General features: G+C 45.6%; 1 protein-coding gene across 1 annotated transcript in view; it reads right to left on the bottom strand.

Moving 5' to 3' along the window:
• LOC310827694 (uncharacterized protein) overlaps positions 1 to 20,099 on the bottom strand; it is a 940,809-nt gene that overhangs the window by 93,936 nt on the left and 826,774 nt on the right. The window contains exon 2 of the mRNA XM_083704042.1: positions 7,767 to 7,978. The gene's annotated coding sequence lies outside the window, so the exon portion shown is untranslated. The remainder of the gene's footprint in view (positions 1 to 7,766; positions 7,979 to 20,099) is intronic.

Here is a 20,099-nt window from a genome sequence, read left to right as displayed (position 1 = left end):
TCCAGACAGAAAAGGTTTAACCAGGCAACCTAGCCAAGAGTGGCGGCAACTTACACACGAACAACCCCTATAACCATTACAACCAGCAGCCACATGGGGGCAGGACTCACCTAATACGTTTAAACGATGGATGAGTTGGTGTGGTATAGGTCAGCCAGTGTAATGGTGCATTTAGAGTGTTGGACTAGGGGCAGAGAGACCCAACTTTGTATCCCCACTGAGTGTTCAGTTCCTGTCATGCGGCTCAAAACCCTGCTTTACAGGGAGCTGCCCAGCAAATCAAGGATGAGGACTTTCAGATGTGCAGGGGAGCTGTCCAGCCATGAGTTAGATTGAGCACAGCAAGACAGATGTTGCTTCAACACTGGCTAGGCTTTAGCTGAGCAGCTTTATAGTCTGTGCTGCGGCCCCACCAATTCCTGGTTTGTCATCAGAACCCCCTGGAAGGCCCTGAAACTGGGTGTTGCAGAGGGTGAGCACAAAGCAGGGCCAGGCATGGATCTGCTGGATCCTATATTGACCCATTCCCCTGAATAGATGTCTATTCCAGCTCTTCAGACGTGCAAGTGTGAACCTGATGCAGTGTGATGGCTTGGGATTCGGACTCGGATGCTGAACCTGAGGGATCCCAGCCTGCACAGGATTCCCCGCCTCCAGAACCAGCTGAGCTGGGACTGGGGCCTGAGCCTGAAGGGTCCTCACCTGTGCTGGATCCTCAGGTGCAGGCATCAGCTGAGTCTGCTCTGGCTCCTGAGGTGGTGGAGGACCCATTGCCTGCAGGTGCTCTACTCTCATCCCCGTCAGGGGAAGCTGAGGTTGCCTCTGGGTCCGGTAACCCTCCAGCCTCTCCTGAGCTGCAGAGGCGAAGGGCAGAGAGGCAAAGGGAACTAAGTTCCCGCAGGAGGAGTGCTCGCCTCCAGGCCAGGAGAGGCGAGTCACCAGAGGATCAGGGCCGCCCTATGCTTCGGGCCAGATAAAAGCCGGCCAGCCCCAGTCCCAAGTTGTGGGTGCAACATTGTTGGTTGCTAGTTCCTGCCAGAGCTCCTGACCTGTCCTGGCTCCCTGCTTGCATGCCTGTTCCTGACTTCACCCAACTCCCTGCCCTGCACCCAGCTTCAGCTTCTACAGACTGCCTCCACGTTGCACCTTTGACCACGAACTGGACTTGGGCCTCGCCTCTCAGGTAACCCACGGGGCTAGCACATGCAGCAATAAAACAGAATGAAATATAACACACACAAACACCCCGCAACCACTACCACCAGTTTTCTATCCTGGCAATTGTGAGTACCCATTGCTCCCCAGTCACAATATTTGCCTTGGTTCTGCCCGGCCCAGAAATGGGTACAAGTACAAGTACACACAGTTTCATAAAGGTCTTTACAGATTGGCTTGGCCCCGTGATCAATACAAAGCAGGGGAAGACGACACAGCTTCTGAACATCTTTTCTACATCCCTAGCAATGCTTAGAGTTTGCTGAACCCGTAAGAGTGAGATGGATTCAACCTGGTTAGCTCTGAACAGAAAGTGGAGGAAGCAGGCAGGCAGCTGCTGGTCAGATCTCATACAGCATTTTGCTCCAGATGGATGGATCTGAACAGTGAGACAAAAGAGGAGAGGCTGCCAGCAGTGCAGGGGAACCCTGGGGCAAAATCAAGCAGGTTGACTGGCTAGTTTCGTTCCCTTCCTGTACCGGATTTCTGCTCCAGTGAACAAGCTTTTCCACTGAGAAAGCCGGCAGCAAGTGCCCTTTTGTAAATCGGACCATGGCTGAGATGTCAAAGCAGGAGTTCACATTCTGCACAAGTGGGGGTGGCCATTCAAAAATAAATTGCACAAGTTATGCAAATCAATACAATTTATGCAAATCCATTTTCCCATCTCATATCTTGTGTGTGGGAGACTTCAGGTCACCTGCCCTCCATGAAAACCTGATAGACATGTTAGCCTCTTGAAGTGTATAGTGTGAAAGTGACTGGCGCTGAGGTGTTTCATTCCCACCTGGCAGGTTTTTTGTGTGCTTTTTCTTGCAATATGAATGTAGCAACAGCCATCATAGATCAAAACAAAAGCCTCTCTAGTCCAGATTCTTCTAGAAGGCGCACAAACAGGGCATGGAGACAACTAGTAACTCTCCTGTTGTTGCTACTCTTGCGCATAGCAACTAAAACCAAGCAGTAAACCACAACTCAACCTGGAGGTTAATTGGATTTATCTTGGCTTGTACCCACTGATCCTCCATTAACCTGTCCATTCCTCTGTTGGAATTCATCACATACTTGGAACAGACCACCAAGCACTACGACTTGCATAGCAAAGTTTTTGCAAAACCCCTCTGAAAAAAAAAATCGGTCTTAATCAGCCCCTTTTTTTCTTTCAGCTTCTCTCGAAATTCCAATAGTAAGAGCCTGTGGGAAACAATTCTGAACTAGATGGGCCTTTGGCCTGATCCAGCACACTTCATTTTCATTTATATTTTTCCACCTCAAACTTCATTTTATAATTGTTGTTGTTGTTGATGATGATGATGATGATGATGCTTTAGCTAGAATCCCATGACTGGGCAAAATGCCTCTGGTAAAGTTTGCTAGCACTACCTGTTACCAATACACCTGCAGAAGTCATGCAACATCATTTCCCAATCCTGTCACAGGTTTGTGGTGGTTGCACAAGCACTTCATTGCCGTAATTGTGCAGGATTTGGCAAAGCCCAGTAGGAAAGTGCCCCAGGTTCAAGCCTTAGCGATTCCAGTTCACTTATTTATTTACAGAGTGAGTGAATCAAGTAGCAAATGATGGGAAACACCTCTGTCTGCATTCCTAGAAAGTCACCGTAGTATAGACAAGGTGGACCGGTGGTCTGAGTCGTTATAAGGCCACTGTCATCGTTCCTCTAAAAATGAATATGCATGTCTCCAAGGCCCACAGCCAACTGCACTCCTTTAGTACTTCTGGAACACAAGTCTTTGCAGACGACGCGTCTCTTTTTCGTTGCCAAAGACATGAACCTTTGGCAAAAAAAGATTGCATGGTGAAACATGAAGAAGACCTTAATCAGGAAATGAAAAGCACAGACCTGGAACCCATGCCAGCAAGAACAGAAGAAGGCATCCTTCTGCCAAAGACCCATCTAGTCTAGCATCCTATCCTGTTCTCACTGTGGCCAACTAGATGCCCATGGGAAGCCCAAAGGCAGCACTGGAGCGCAACAGCATCCTCTGCACCTGTGATTCCCAGCGACTGGTCTTCAGAGGCAGTGGGGGTAGAATAGAGCCATGGTGGCTAGTAGCCAAAGAGAGCCTTATCCTCCATGGACTTGTCTGAACCTCCTTTAACGTCACCCAAGCTGGTGGCCAACATTATCTCTTGCAGGACTGAATTCCATGGTTTAACTGTGCACTGTGTGAAGAAGCACATAGTGTTTTGACTCCTGCCCCGATGTTGCTACATTTCACGTGGAGAAATCAAGAAAAATGGAGCACAAGAGCAATTCCGCTGTGCACAAGCTTTTTTTATGAGTAGCAAAGCTTTAGATTTTAAAACTTGCCTGATCTCCTTGAGGATTCCTTTTCCTCTTGAGGTAAAGCTGTGCCGGCTCTTGCTCTGAAACGTCAACAACAACAACAACAAAATAACAGCAGCCACCAGCCAACTCTTTCTAATAGCCAGCTAATCAATTTGAGTTACTGTACACATTAGTAATGCCTGTCTAATTCTAGTTCAAATTAGGTTTTGGCAGAGAGTGAAGACATCCTGTCTTCCTGGAGCGGAGCTTGGATTTACAGCTCCCCAAGGAACGTCGCAAGAGGAAATCCCGTCTCGGCGCGTGCTAGCACACACCTTTCCAGTTTGACTCTTCCGCTTTCCCAAAATAGACCCAACCTTGATTGGATACATTAAGTCTTCTATTGAGGAAAATGCTTCTAAGCTGGCATTTTTGTGGTGAACTTTACCCCCGTTTGAAATGCAGCAGATTTGTATCTCTGGGAATGCTGAGAACTTCGGAACTGTTGATGAGGCTCGAAAGGGCCACAGGCAAGTGAGGTGGGGCTGGGATCAGGCTCTGGGTCAGATGAGGCAAATTGCTCAAATTGCACGGCCACTTTGGATGCAAGGTCTTCACGAGGCCTGATTTGTCCCAAGTGGCTTGTGGGTTTCGCTGACAGCAGCCTAGAGAGACCCCTTGATCAGCAAAGCCTAATCTGCCTTGTTTGCAGGACTCAAGGTCTGAAAAATGCATGCTAGAAAATCATGATCTGAGATAAACACACATGTACCTGGATGTCATATTACACAGCCCTACTCAGCCTCCTCTGCTCACCTCCTAGCAGCAGTGAACAACAGGTTCCATCCTCAGCAAGCAGAAGTGACCTAGTGGAGCAATATGTATTCCTGCACGCATTGTAGCTGTTTAAAACACTTTTGTGTTGTGAGAACCCCTTTGCAGCGGTAGCCAACACGGCACCCTCTCTAGATGCCAATGGAATATGATTGGAGTTGTAGTTCAACAGCATCGGAGGGGTGGCATGGCAGCTACCCATAGATTAAGGGACGATGTGTCTGAGCTAAGATGTTTCCCCTTCCCCCAAAATGGCCTTACCAATGGCATCACATTCCTAACCTTCAAACGTTTACAGGCGGTGCTAGGGAGAACAGGAAGCAGAAGAATCTAGAAAACATCCAGGTTGGAAATCAGCATCCCGCTTCAGGTCTGCCTCAGGCTGGCCATCTTTGTCCTGTGTCTTGTGGGCTGATTTTAGATTCCTCACCTGCTGAGACTAAAATGGCCGCTCTGACTCAGGGTAAAGGCTCTCCCACATTAGTACCAAGTTCCCTCTTTGTATATTCTGAGGAAAGCAGGAGGCGATGGGGGCCATATTTAAAAACAACAACAAGACCACCGACCAGATTACCACATAAAGGGAGGATAACCATTGCCAATTCTTCTGATCTGCCAAGATGAATGAGATGTATAAATTAAAAAGGAAGTGTAGGTGGCGGCGGGGTGGGGAAGAGCAGATGATCTTAAAAACAAAAACCCACCACTGCACCCAACTCTCCGTCTATGTGGATGAGTGATTCTTAGGGTGGGGGTTGAAAGTAAGTAAATCGCGGTGGGTGGGTAGATGGATGAAAGGAGAGGGAATGTGACTATTCAAGGAATGGGGGTGGGAAGGGTGGCAATAGGCTGCGTAAGGATGCATTGGGGAGGATGGACTGGGGGGAGTGGCTGGTCAGAGATGTACTGTGGGCTGACTGTAAGGGGTGATACTTTAATGGAAGGGTTGTGGGAAGGAGTATGTAAAGATGGGGAGAGCATTTAAATATCAGTGAGCCAGTGTGGTGCAGTGGTTAAGAGCGGTAGTCTTGTAATCTGGGGAACCGGGTTCGAGTCTCCGCTCCTCCACATGCAGCTGCTGGGTGACCTTGGGCCAGTCACACTCCTCTGAAGTCTCTCAGCCTCACTCACCTCACAGAGTGTTTGTTGTGGGGGAGGAAGGGAAAAGAGAATGTTAGCCGCTTTGAGACTCCTGAAGGGGAGTGAAAGGCGGGATATCAAATCCAAACTCTTCTTCTTCTTCATCAGAACTTAAAAAACAAATCTCCAAAATTCTGCAATGGTAATAAATTGTGCATATTTGCATACATTGAAAAAACAAACAAACACTTTCGTGTCTGTGTGTGTGTGTGTGTGTGTGTGTGTATTAAAGCAAGTGTCTTACTTCCCATTTAGGCAGAAAGAAAGAAGAGTGATGAACTGTACTAGACTAGGCAACACCTTTTTAAGCATGAGACTTTTTTTTTTTTTTTAACATAGGGGTTAGTGACACTTGAGTCCTGGTGTAACTACTCTCTATGCAAGCACTGCTCCAGGAAGACAGGATGTCTCTATGTTCTGTTCTCTCTATTGGATAACAGGAGTAGGTGGACATAGGTATCTGGGAGGGAGGGGGGAATGTTATATATAATGAAATCTGTTAATGGTATATGTTTCTAAATGTGTTTTAAATCACTTGGAGACCTTTGGGTAGCAAGCAACTCACAAGTCTAATAATAATAATAATAATAATAATGCTGTTCTTGATGACCTGCTCCCGATGAAGTCTGTCTTAAATGACCAGCTGTGGCTACAATCCCTTTCCACTTATGCAGCTGCAGCATTACAAAGAGAGTCATTTTAGGGAAGCTGCAAGCCAGGAACTCTTTCTAAACTTGCTGCAAGCATGTTTATTGGTTGATAACTGTTAAGCAAAGCATTGATAGCTGTGGCAAACCCACTAGCACTGTTGAAAAGCCTGCACCTTGGGGCTTGTTTACACGAAACCTTGCCCAGCCATTCGCTTCAGCCTAAGGCCCACTGGCAGCTTGACTTGACCGCTTTAGGCTCTCTCGCCGTTCAGCCTTCGCAAATCATGTGCTTATTATAGCCTATTAAGGAAACAAAATTGATTGAATTGTTTCCTGGAAAACTCCCTTCCCCTGTCCCATCCCCCTTGCTACGTGACATTAAAACATGACCAAGAAGAAAGGGGAGAGGACTTGCGTCCACCCCTCCCTTTAATCGCATCTAAAAACATACGGTGTGCAAAGTCCGAGAAAAGCCTCGCGAAAAGCTTGCAGATTATAGCTCTCGCTGGAGCAACATTGAGAGGCACAATAGTGCAGGTTTATTGCTGGCACGTTTAACAAAGGAGGGATTAAGGATGGACATTTTGAAAAAAGTCGACGCAGGCAGGGAACCACCTGCCTGAGAGCTGGGAAAAATAAATTGCTGCCAAAAGGACAGGTAACCATGGAGCTACTCAGCCCGGTCTCATAGCCAGCAGCTTTTGCCACAGGATTGCACATGTTTCCCTTGCCACAGTAAAGCGAGAGGACCAGCTACAGTGTGAAGGTGCTGATGTCTGCATCAGTGCTGCTCGTTGCAAAGGGTTCCACTCACTTGCCGTAGTAAACGGACAGGATGAACTGCAGTTTTAATATAAGTTGATATCTGCATCAATATTGCTTGTTGCATCGGTCTTCTCATTGTTCCCTGCACTCCATTCATCCCCATTTACTAGAGACAGTTCCTTTTCTTCTGGGGGGAATCCCAAATAAATCACTCCTCCCCACCCACCCCACTCCCAGTTTTTGCCTCTGGAGAAGTCCTGTTCAATTTTTGTGAGGGCAAATTGTGAGGAGTTCTCCTCTTTGGGTTTCAGCTTTCTCCCCAGGGTTCTCTAGAACAAAGATATTTGAGTAGACAGGTACATACTGCATTTATTGCCCAGACATGTATCCTTGCATGCACAAAAATTAAGGTGCTATGTAACTCTCATACAGCATTTCACAATTTGACCTGCTGATAGTAGATGGTTGGGTTTCTTTTTCTAGCTCGTCTTTAACCCAGTGGTTCTCAAACTTTTTTCTCTGGTCTACACATTCAGAATAAACATTTGTTTTCTGCCACATCAGTTTTTTTATTGGCAAGAAATACATTGGCCAACACAACTAGGATGGTCCTCCATTTCATTTGATGTTCTTGCTTTCATTTTGAAAAGGTGTCTATCCACAGTCTGCACATTTTTTATATATTATGCAATACTATACTACGGGACGCAGGTGGCACTTTGGGTTAAACCACTGTGCTGCTTGGAACTTGCCGATTGTAAGGTTGGCGGTTTGAATCCCCGCGACGGGGTGAGCTCCTGTTGTTCGGTCCAAGCTCCTGCCAACCTAGCAGTTCAAAAGTACACAGTGCAAGTAGAGAAATAGGTACCACTCCGGCGGGAAGGTAAATGGTGTTTCCGTGCGCTGCTCTGCTTTCTCCAGAAGCGGCTTAGTCATGCTGGCCACATGACCTGGAAAAACTGTCAGTGGAAGTGGACAAACGGCGGCTCCCTCGGCCCGTAAAGTGCCACAACCCCAGAGTCGTTCGCGACTGGACTTAATTGTCAGGGGTCCCTTTACCTTTTTATACTATACTATACTATACTATACTATACTATACTATACTATACTATACTATACTGAAATGTTTAAATGTTTCCTTGATTGCCCTTGAATCTTCCCCCCCACAGTTTTCATCCTCTCCTGCCACACCCTTTGAGAACCACTTTTTTAACCTAAGGAACAAGCACCGGCTTTTCTTTTAAAGTCCCTGCAGAGTAAATGAATGCAGCAGTCAAAGCAGAGCAGCCTTTGGCAACCTGGTGCCCTCCGGAAGTTTTGGACTACCAGTCCCATCAGTCCCACTTGGAAACCATGCACAAACAGCTGTGCCCATGCCTGCACATGTGCGCACTCACAGAGACGTGACCCGGCAATGCAGCCGTACAAGCTGTGTAGGAGGAAGCCTGTGCCTGCTCCTCAAACCAGGACATGCCTGAAGCTCAACACACTAGGCGGGGGAGGGGAGAATACATTAATTATCCAGCTGTGATTCGATTACTAGAAAGCAGAGGAAATGGGGCTAGCCGCATGTCCATGTATCTGGTATGAAACACTTACTTAATTCAATCAAGGTTTATTAAGCAGCACAGAGGGTGTGGCTGGAAGAGAGGAAGAACAGGCCAGATATGAAAACGGGGTGTGTGCCCACAACACTGTCCCATGTAAAAAAATTAAAATTAAAAAATCAGACATGTTTTTTAAGAGCACAGCTGACTTCTCAAACATTCGCCTAGAGTCTAGACCCCATACGCTGCTGGAAAAGTATGGGTGCTTTAAAGTTAGCTCTTTCATGTCAGCTGTCCCCAACAGCCTAAGCCAGGCAAACTCCAGCCCTCCAGATGTTTGGGACTACAATTCCCATCATCCCTAGCTAACAGGACCAGGGGTCAGGGATGATGGGAGTTGTAGTCCCAAACAACTGGAGGGCCGGAGTTTGTCTATGCCTGGCCTAAGCCCTTCTGTCCCTGATGTTTGCTAAAAAGGCGGGAAGGGGCAGCGGCCATAAGCAGCAGGTTATCAATGCCTTTTCAAGTGCCAAGTCCTAGCGAAGCAGAGCAGAGTGCAGGGTTGGGGACGGGGGCAGACTTGACCAGCAGCCTAGGGTAGAGGGAGCAAGCAAGCAAGCGGGGAAACAGACAGGCAGGATTCAGAGTGGAACAGGAATCCCCTCCCCAAAGGCCTGTCTTTCAGGACCACAGACAGAGCCCAGGAGCTCTTGCTAAGACAAGAACAGCAGTCTCAACTGAGCCCTTTTATACTCTCTGGCCCCAGTGGAGGCTGGTCTGTTAGGGAGAATGTGTAGGAATGTTCAGGGATGCAGGAGAGGATATATTGTCAGATTATATCCATATCCAACTTGTGTTAACAAGTTCCCAATATCAGCAGAGTAAAACATTCCCCTTTATTTTAAGTTTGCAACGGTAGCGTTTGCTCAGGTTCGCTAGAACCTCTATAATAATCACTCTGGTAATTTCCCCTTTATTCCCTCTTAAAATACAAGACACGACACAGTCCTTTACAAAAGTATAAAAAGGGTTTACTTACATTCTGTTCACATCAGATCCCAGAAAAGGCAGACTCAGGCTTAATAAAGTAATATACATTTGGTATCTATCTTATAAGAAGATAGTCCCTTTGTCCTCTCTTGGCTGGGAGCCAAGAGGGCATCTTTAGCTTAGTAGATGTTGCTTCTTTGAAGGAAGAGAAGAGAGAGAGAGAGATGGCTGCCCCTGCCCTGTGCTTTTATCCTTACCTGCACAGGTGAGGCCACACCCACCTCTAGTCACATGCGGAGGAAGTCTGTCCCAGGAAGTTTACCTGCTGGCTGGACAAACATCCCTCCCCATGTCTAAACATGTACAGTCTAGGAATGTTGTAATTGACTGCCCCTGTGTTTCACATCCCACAGAATGGAGCAATGCCCCAGCAACCTCATTCTGACCCCAGTCAGCTTCCCACTTGCCCTCCTTATTCACAACTAGTCCAGGAGGTGGCACTGCTTTTTGACTTCCTTCTCCTTACAACTCAACAGGGAGGCTGGCAGATAGAATTGGTTGGCTCTGGCTGTCCCGAATGTCCGTCACCCTGCCAGTGAACACCACCCATCACTGCCTGGTACAGACTACTATCCCTCTCGCTTTCTGCTTCTTGAAGAGCCTTGAACTAATCCAGAGCCTTGAATAACTAATCCAGAATGCGGCAGCTAGACTGGTGACTGGGAGCGGCCGCCGAGACCATGTAACACCAGTCTTGAAAGACCTACATTGGCTCCCAGTACGTTTCCGAGCACAATTCAAAGTGTTGGTGCTGACCTTTAAAGCCCTAAACGGCCTCGTTCCAGTATACCTGAAGGAGCGTCTCCACCCCCATCATTCTGCCCGGATGCTGAGGTCTAGCGCCGAGGGCCTTCTGGCGGTTCCCTCATTGCGAGAAGCAAAGCTACAGGGAACCAGGCAGAGGGCCTTCTCGGTAGTGGCGCCCGCCCTGTGGAACGCCCTTCCAGCAGATGTCAAAGCGATAAACAACTACCTGACATTCAGAAGACATCTTAAGGCAGCCCTGTTCAGGGAAGTTTTTAACGTGTGATATTTTACTGTATTTTTGGTTTCTATGGAAGCCGCCCAGAGTGGCTGGGGAGGCCCAGCCAGATGGGCGGGGTATAAATAATAAATTATTATTATTATTATTATTATTATTATTATTATTATTATTATTAAGGCACAACCCTCTGGCTTGGAGCCTGCCGCTCTTGCCACATCTCCAAGATCTTATGCCCCGGAGGATCACAGGGTGGAGTACAAATCCATTGGGAGTGTGGAAGCTGCCTTCTTAGTGCAACCAGGCTTGGGAGTTGCAGTCTCTATGGGCAAAGGAGGTTCCTGATGTTTGGAATTGGGCTCAGCGGTGGGGTTTGAGCCCTGCGCCACCTCAGTCAGCACCACTGATGCCCCATACCTTTGGGTCCATGCTCAAGTTCATGCTGGATGTCAAGGTCATGGCACAAAGCTAATGTACAATCCATACCCGACCCTAGCATGGCACTATATGCAAAATACACTCTCTGTTCTTTCTCATACTCCCTTCCCTTCATTCTAATTTTTCTCCGGACCTTGCAGTATGCTCTCAAAACCTAGCATTTCTGTCAAATTCCATCTGCAACAGAATTTATAGAACAAACATTTGGGGTTCTGCTAAGACAAACAATTGTGGCGCTATGGTGCCACAATTGCACTATGGTGGTTCTATGGGACGCGGGTGGCGCTGTGAGCCTAGGACTTGCCGATCAGAAGGTCGGCGGTTCGAATCCCTGCGATAGGGTGAGCTCCTGTTGCTGGGTCCCTGCTCCTGCCAACCTAGCAGTTCGAAAGCACGTCAAAGTGCAAGTAGATAAATAGGTACCGCTCCAGCGGGAAGGTAAACGACGTTTCTGTGCGCTGCTCTGGTTCGCCAGAAGCGGCTTAGTCATGCTGGCCACATGACCCGGAAGCTGTACGCCGGCTCCCTCAGGCAATAAAGCAAGATGAGCGCCACAACCCCAGAGTCGGTCACGACTGGACCTAATGGTCAGGGGTCCCTTTACCTTTACCTTAAAGACAAACAAACTTGCCAGGATGCACCGTTGCTCTAATCAGGTTGGTGTTGCCTTTCTGTGTGATGCTCTGTGACGGTGAGCAAAATATCCTTGCAGAAGGCTACAAAACTTACAGTGCACTGTGGAATAGTGATGTATGAAAACACCTGGGAGGGGGTGTAACTCAAACGAGCAGGGTGTTAATTAGCAGCACTTCAAGATCCGAAAGCTGTGACTCTGACCTATGAAAAAAGAATTTCACAACAGAATTCCCCTCATTTCCATTTCACACATCCTCCCTAAAAACCTTCTGAAAGCAGCTTGAGCATTAGGAGTTTGCATAAAATGTAATAAATATAGAAATAGTTGCTGCACTATCAATCATACATATAGCAACTATCTGTTGCTATGACAGTGTTGAAAAAGAAAGTTTAATTTTAAGTTTGTGGCACCAGTGTCTGAGCAATCTGTAACCTTTGAACCTTAATTTTCACTGCCTTTCTTTAAATGGAAAAATTCTATGTCTTCATCCCTTCCTTGATTCTGTGTGAGTCTCCACACGTAGGCAAGACAGTTTCAAATTCTGGCCATTTTTAATTCAAATAAAAATTTAAATAATTAACTTCTAAAGCAATCTTCCTTGGGAAAGCCTTTATGCCATAAAGTTTAGGCACTCGTCACTATGTTTCTATGATGGTGTGATTTTAAATGTTTTTTCTATGTGAGTTGAGTTTGTATTTTTGCTTTTATGCTATGGACATGATCCAATTCATAGTTCAACTGATTTATCCTGGGGGAGATCTATGCATGTGCTCCAGTTCAAACAAATGAGATTTCAAAGCTTTGGCTGGACAGTGCTTCCCTCCCTGCACCCATTTTGGCATGCCATTAGAGGCTTGTTTTTTTTGGGGGGGGGGGGAGGGATACAGTTTTTTAAATGAAAGCATATGATAAAAATATGAGAATAATCACTTCCAAAGCCTGCAAAATATTTCCAGATATCTTTTTCATGGTCACTCATCACTAAATATAACACAGACATATGCATACACATATTTATATTTCCCACAAGGTTATGCAGCAAATTATACACTGTAAGGCTGCCATTCTTTATACACCTACCTGGGAGTCAACAGTTCTTACTGCTGGGTAGACATGCGTAGGATTGAACACATTTCTCCCCAATTGGTACTGCTTTTAGTTTTGCTAGACCTGCCTATCAAATGAAGGAGATGGGGTGATGATGAGTTACTGTCTATTGGAGCGCATTAAACAATTAAGCCAACAAACAGGGGGATTACTAAAGGAAATTCATCACCTTTCCTTTTATTACCTTGCATTAAGATTCTTTTCTCCCAAATGGATTTTTAACAGTTGTGCTATTTCAAAAGATGAGATAGCCCCCATTAACAGCTTCCCAGTGCAACAGGACTGCTTTTAAATAACACCACCATTGTTGCACACCAATCATGTTCTTTCTTTTTTCCTTTTCTTGTTAGCAGCAGGGCTCCCAGCTAGATAAATGAATGAGCAAAGTGATCAGGTGGGGTTGAGAGATTGTGTAACCCCTTCAGCAGTGACATAGTAGCGTGTGCAGATGCTGAGTTTGACAGGTGACGATGATGATGAAGTGGAGCTGAAATTTGAGAGAGGAAGTAAACAGCAAATCTGTATTTCTAAACATTCTGTTTTTATTATAGAAAAAAAGAACTGAGATTGCAGTTTTAAAATTTGTGCTTTAAGATGTGCATGCAGTGAACTCTCTTCTCCAGGCTGGGCTGGGAAAAGGGAAAAGGCTCACCCCTATGGCCAGCTTGGTAAAGGGTAAAGGGACCCCTGACCATTAGGTCCACTCGTGGCTGACTTTGGGGTTGCGGCGCTCATCTCGCTTTATTGGCCGAGGGAGCCGGCATACAGCTTCCGGGTCATGTGGCCAGCATGACTAAGCCGCTTCTGGTGAACCAGAGCAGCACACGGAAACGCCATTTACCTTCCTGCAGGAGCAGTACCTATTTATCTAATTGCACTTTGACATGCTTTCGAACTGCTAGGTTGGCAGGAGCTGGGACCGAGCAACGGGAGCTCACCCCGTCGTGGGGATTTGAACCGCCGACCTTCTGATTGGTGAGTCCTAGGCTCTGTGGTTTAACCCACGGTGGTTACCAAACTTAGACAGCTTTCATAGGGGTTAGACGTAAATGGAGGACGAGGCTATCAACAGCAACTAGTAATTGTGGCTGGCTGAATATTTCCTCCAGGATTATAGGTATCAGTCACTGTTACTGGGCAGGAGAGAGAGCCACTGTCCTGATATCCTGCTTGTGGGCTTCCCAAAGGCACTTGGCTTGCCACCCTCTGAATAACAGGATTCTGGACTAGATATTTTCTTTTACAATACGATAATCTTTATTGTCATTGCCCCATACAGAACAACAAAATTGAAAAATCTACATAAGACATTCAAAAACCAACAAGCCTGCTATCCCAGCTATCCCAACCTGATTAGCCACCTAATAATTCTGATACCCCATTTGTAAATACAATGTACTCCCATAAAGGTAAAGGGGCCCCTGACCATTAGGTCCAGTTGTGGCCGACTCTGGGGTTGCGGCGCTCATCTCGCTTTATTGGTCGAGGGAGCTGGCGTACAGCTTCCGTGTCATGTGGCCAGCATGACTAAGCCGCTTCTGGCGAACCAGAGCAGTGCACGGAAACGCCATTTACCTTCCCGCCAGAGTGGTACCTATTTATCTACTTGCACTTTGACGTGCTTTCAGACTGCTTGGTTGGCAGGAGCAGGGACCGAGCAATGGGAGATCACCCCATCACGGGGATTCGAACCGCGACCTTCTGATTGGCAAGCCCTAGGCTCTGTGGTTTAACCCACAGCGCCACCCGCGTCCCATAGAGACTCCTTACCCTGCGTTTAAAACCAAAATCGCATTTGGATAGAAACTGTTTGTCAGGCGGCTAGTCCTAGTCTTTATAACCCTTTATAACCCTTCCAGAAGGTAGAAGCTGAAAGAAATCGTTTCCAGGGTGTGCACCACCCTGCAGCTTTCTTATGGCACCTGGAAGCAGAGATTTGATCCAAGGTGGGAAGAGTGCACCCAGTTATTTTCTCTGCAGTCTATACAACCCTGGACAGCATTGTTTTTTCCCTGACCGTGCAGCTCCCAAACCACACACACAGACCATAAGTTAATACACTCTCCACAGTACAATGGTAAAATGCCATTAACAGGTCTTTGGAGAGATTGTTTTTCCAGAGGATTCTCAGAATATGCTTTGCTTATGGTCTTTGTCTGTCCTTATCCTGGCTTTCAGTAGTACAGAAAGCCAGACCCATCTTCCCAGAGGAGCAAAGCAAAGCAAAGTCTCCATTAGGCTCTTATCCTTTGACTTGTGCTTTTCTGCTCCAAGCTCTTCTCATAAACATAGGTAGAATCTGGAGCACACAAGCAAAAGCTGGGAAACCGAGTGGGAGCCACAGAGTTGGAGCTCACCGTGTGCTCCTTGTGAGCATGCTGCCTGTTTCACTCTGCCAACAGACAGGGGATAGCATGCGCCGTCTCTTTGAGCTCTCCTTGGCACCCGATACCCTTTTGAGGACAGAAAACCAAAGTGCACATTTATCAGTTTTTGTTTCCAATCTAGAGCACTTGCTAGTTCTGCACATCTATGTCCAAGCCTCGCGGGCCTTGTTGCACCTCCTTTAGGGACATAAACACAGACACATGGACGCGTTTTCCTAGGGATTATTATCTAACATTTACATTAGGATTGCCCTTGAAGTCCACCTCTAGAGCAGAAGCTGCACTTCTTTCCTTGCAAATAAAATATTGGGCAGAGAGAGGAGGGAAAAAGCATTGAATTATAAAGATTTCAGAACTAGAACTTCCTGAGACAAAATTAGTGGATTCGTGGGTGAATACGTTCTCAGGAATAATAGCATTTTGGGCATGCACATGTTTGCCTACACTAACAGCTATGAAGATTGGAACAGACAATATATTTAATAGGAGAAAAATGCAATACTGTCTCCATTCAGGGGCGTCTCTTTATTTTCTCCTACCTAAGTGGTTTGGTGCCATTCATTTCCATGGGGAAAAGTAATATGCAATCTCCAGAATGAAATGAACTCAACAACCGCCCTTCTCCAACCAGGTTAAATTGCCCTGCGCTTTTTCGGACATGTTCTGCTGTTATCACAGTGACTCTCATCACTCTTTCTCTTGTTTCGAAGGAACAACACCAGTGACCTTATGGCTCTCCATATTTCGTAAAACCAGGCAACTCTGTTTCCAAAACCTTTCCCCAACAACAACAACAGTTAAAGGAAAAATAAGAAATAGTGCTAAATAATGTCTGAACAGATTTTATCATTTGCACACCACTCTCCTGGGGTTCTGTTTTTGGGGTGTGTGTGTGTGTGTGTGTGTGTGTGCTGGAGTTGTCAGTGGCATACTTTTAGATGTTGAAGCCTGCCATTATGTTTGTCTAAAGCACTTTTAGGAATTCTAAAGGTAACAAGTGGATTGTGAAGTGATCAAAGAGTGGGGGGGGGGGGCAACAAGAGGAAGCAATTCTCCATGTGTGTACTACATGCTGGCTACCTAAGCTGTTTGATCCTTAGCTTCTGTGTGTGTGACTAGCCCCCCTCCTTCCTCCCCCTTTAAAATCCCTACCTGTGCCTGCAGCTGAACAGGAAAGGTCAGTTCCATTTCAAGGCTGTGCAAATAGAGACTGAATCATTTAGCAGTGACTCATGTGAAAATCAACTTGATGCAAATGCTAATTTGACAACCTGAAAATAGGGAGGCAGTTTCAGCCAGATCAAACACTGGGCTGCAGAAGGGTGAGTAGATGAGTGTGTCTGCCCTTCAGTGTAGTGGCTGCTCTATGAATCAGGGATTCCCCAAATTGAGTCTTGTTCTTTTCCTTACACTCACCAAGCCTGGGCAAGCCACTCTCAGCCCCAGACTGCAATCTTCCAGGGTTTGTTGATTTAGTGCATTTCGTTACCTCCTTTCTGCCAATGCAATCAAAGTGGTTCGTAGTTTAAAATAATGGCTTACAATAAAATAGATGTAATGCAAAAGGGAAAAGCAGGGGCAGACTTTGGTAATCTTTTGCAATATGGCACGCCGTGCGAGGCCAAAATTTGGTGTCCCCCAAATGGACCTTCTCAATTATGGATCTTCTCAAATTTGTCTCAGCGTCCTGTGTGGTGCTGGAGAAAGGGAAGAGGAAAATAAGAAACATTCAAGTACCACAGCTGATGCAGGAAACAGTTCTGGTAGGGAAGAAGACAAATGATAGCAGGTCCCTCCACAATGATGGAGGCTTCAGTGTGAAACTGAATCACAACCAATCAAGAAGTTGAATTCTATCCATTTGGGTCTGAATAGAAGAAATCGCTTCCTACCTAGCCCACTACAGATGTTAATTAACTCAGCATTGCCCAGTGGGTTGTTTTAGTATCCATGTTGTAAAGGGTCACCCTGCTTATTTTGCACACATTCTAACTCTGATTGAAGTGCCATTATCTGCACGTCTTGCATTTCATTTCCTTTGACCCCCCCACCGCCTACAACTCCACCTCCCTTCTTACAACCATGTACCTATAATATATGTATAACTGAGGATTAGACTGCATGACGTGCCATAATAAAATGTGTTTGTGTTTAAGGTGTGATAAGACTTTTTGTTGTTTTTGTTGTGTATTGAGTCAAAGGATTTTATATCTGTATTATTATTGTCTGTATTGCATTAGGGTAAAGTAACTGCCTTTTGGTTCCAGAGGGTACAGCTACTATTGCTGCTGTATTTGGATCCTCTGTCTTATTGGTTTCCTCCAAAAGGCAGGACTGTGATTGCCTGATATTGTTCCCTCCAAAATGTATCCTTTCTAGCTTGTTCCCTGTCCCTATAAATGTAGCTCTCCCCTCCTCAAGTCTCAGTCTTGTTTGCTTTAATAAAGAAGTGTTACTAGAGAACTGTCTCCAGCATATTATGTCAAGAGAGCTGAAATCACAAACCCCACGTCACAACAGTTTTCACTGCAGTAGACTGGGTACAGGTAAATATATTTAAACAGAAACAGATGTAAGATGACCAGAATATGGGATCGAGCTTTGTGAGGGCTATCCTAACAGCTCATTCCGGAAGAGCTGGTTAATGGGTGCTGGATGCATTTGAGAGACACCATTTTTGATGTAATTAATAAATCATTGTCACATTGTATAAAACAAATCTGTTCCAATCAGTTCTTCTGAGGGTCTGAGATGATGTGTTAACTTTTCCCAGCAGGGCTATGTGTCACACACTCTTTGATACCAAAGTTTGATAATGAGTTTGCAGAATAGCATTGCTTTATCCCCATATTGCATACATAGAATCAGCTCCACATCCTATATATATTTATAAAGGTAAAGGGACCCCTGACTGTTAGGTCCAGTCGCGGACAACTCTGGGGTTGCAGCGCTCATCTTGAGGGAGCCGGCGTGTGTCCACAGACAGTTTCTGGGTCATGTGGCCAGCATGACAAAGCCCCTTCTGGCGAACCAGAATAGCACACAGAAACGCCATTTACCTTCCTGCTGGAGTAGTACCTATTTATCTACTTGCACTTTGACGTGCTTTCGAACTGCTAGGTTGGCAGGAGCAGGGACCGAGCAACGGGAGCTCACCCCGTCTTGGGGATTCGAACCGCCGACCTTCTGATCAGCAAGCCCTAGGCACTGTGGTTTAGACCACAGCGCCACCCACATCCCTATATATATTTATAAAGGTAAAGGTACCCCCGCCCGTACGGGCCAGTCGTGTCCGACTCTAGGGTTGTCCGCCCATCTCACTTAAGAGGCCGGGGGCCAGCGCTGTCCGCAGACACTTCCGGGTCACGTGGCCAGCGTGACAAGCTGCATCTGGTGAGCCAGCGCAGCACACAGAACGCCGTTTACCTTCCCGCTATATATATTTATAGTGGGCCTCAAAAGAATGCTGAGGTATGTGGAATGCTTAGCTGGTATATAACTCAAGACAAAACCCTCAACAAAACAAACCAGTCAAGAAGATCAGCCAAGTGACATTTGAAATGCTCTTTTTTGTTGGTTTGCAAATTATGAGCAGAATCAGGAGGACATTTCCTTTGCCAAAATTGGAGCCTCTAAAAAAAAAAAAGTACAAGTCCTTGCCTGCTTTCAAAGTGATCTCTGAAGGACAGGACGTATTATTTGGATGAAGCTTATTGATTGGTTGCTTCTTATTCTCTCTTTCTCTCTGTGTTTGAAATCATTTTTGCAACACAGGCAGGGAGGAGGGGAGGCTGGGAGGGCGGGAGAGAAAGAGAGAGAGAGAGAGAGAGAGAGAGAGAGAGAGAGAGAGGAAAACACCTGCTGCCCCTTCTCCACAAACTTTGAGATAAGAATAAGCATGATTTGCAAATTTGACCCCATATATATGAAACTGCTTGGGCTCCTGCTTGATTAAAGGGATTTTATTTGATTAAATCTGCATTCATTTGCATGCCCGGAGGGGAATTTTGTTTGTAGGTTGTATATGTAGCAGAACGTACCATCTTGAAAAGTCAGTCTTTCCTGTGTGAGAGAGAGAAAGGGGGAAAGCGTTGGCTAAATGAAGATTTTTATATGCCTTCTCCTGTATTTGTTTCTAGGCCCAATTGACGGTGCTCGGGCTGCTGGTGTTTAATGCCCTAAACAACTTAATACCTCAAATATCTGAGAGACTGCCTTGTTCCCTACAGACTCTCTCAGGTGTTAAAGGGGGGGGGTTAGTTCTACACCCCCCCCAGAAGTTCAGCATGTGTCTGGTGGCGTGGAAATTGGCATTCTTTGTGGCAGCCCCTACATTCTGGAATTCCTTCCTCATATATGTGTGCCTGGCACTTTCGCTACACTACTTTCTGTGAATGATAAAGACACACCTCTTTACCTTAGCCTTTGATACTTGAGATGTTTGTTTGTTCCTGTGACTGTACAGTGGTACCTTGGTTTAAGAACAGCTTAGTTTATGAACAACTTGGATTAAGAACGCTGCAAACCCAGAAGTAGGTGTTTTGGTTTGTGAACTTTGCCTTGGAATAAGAACATGTCTCGCTTCCTGTTGAGTGTGTTCCATTTGTAAATTGATTTTTTTAAATGATATTTTATTAAGTTTTAAGAATAACAACAAACAGAAAAAGGAAAAAACACATACACAAAAAGATAAAGTTATAAAATACAAAAAATACAAAAGTTTAACTTAGAAAAAAAGAAAAAAAAGAAAAAAGAAAAGAAAGAGCACATTAAAAACACACACAAAAATCCCTCTTTTTAATTTCTCATCTTTGATTCACTTATTTTCCTGACTTCCTCACATCTCCCTTTTTTGTATCCCTTTTGAAAATTAGTTCAGCAAATTCATATCCAATTAATTTATCTATTATCAATCCAATCTTATTTTTTACCTTGTTGCTAGAACCCCTTCAGTTCATTTCAATGTCATTAACATTCAAAAATTTTACAATGTTTCTGTAAATAAATTTTAAATTTCCTCCAATCTTCTTCCACCAACTCTTCTCCCTGGTCTCGG

This window comes from Podarcis gaigeae (assembly GCF_964106915.1).
Source record: "Podarcis gaigeae genome assembly, chromosome: 12".
Lineage (NCBI taxonomy): Eukaryota > Metazoa > Chordata > Lepidosauria > Squamata > Lacertidae > Podarcis > Podarcis gaigeae.
This window is presented reverse-complemented; position numbering and strand designations above follow the sequence as displayed.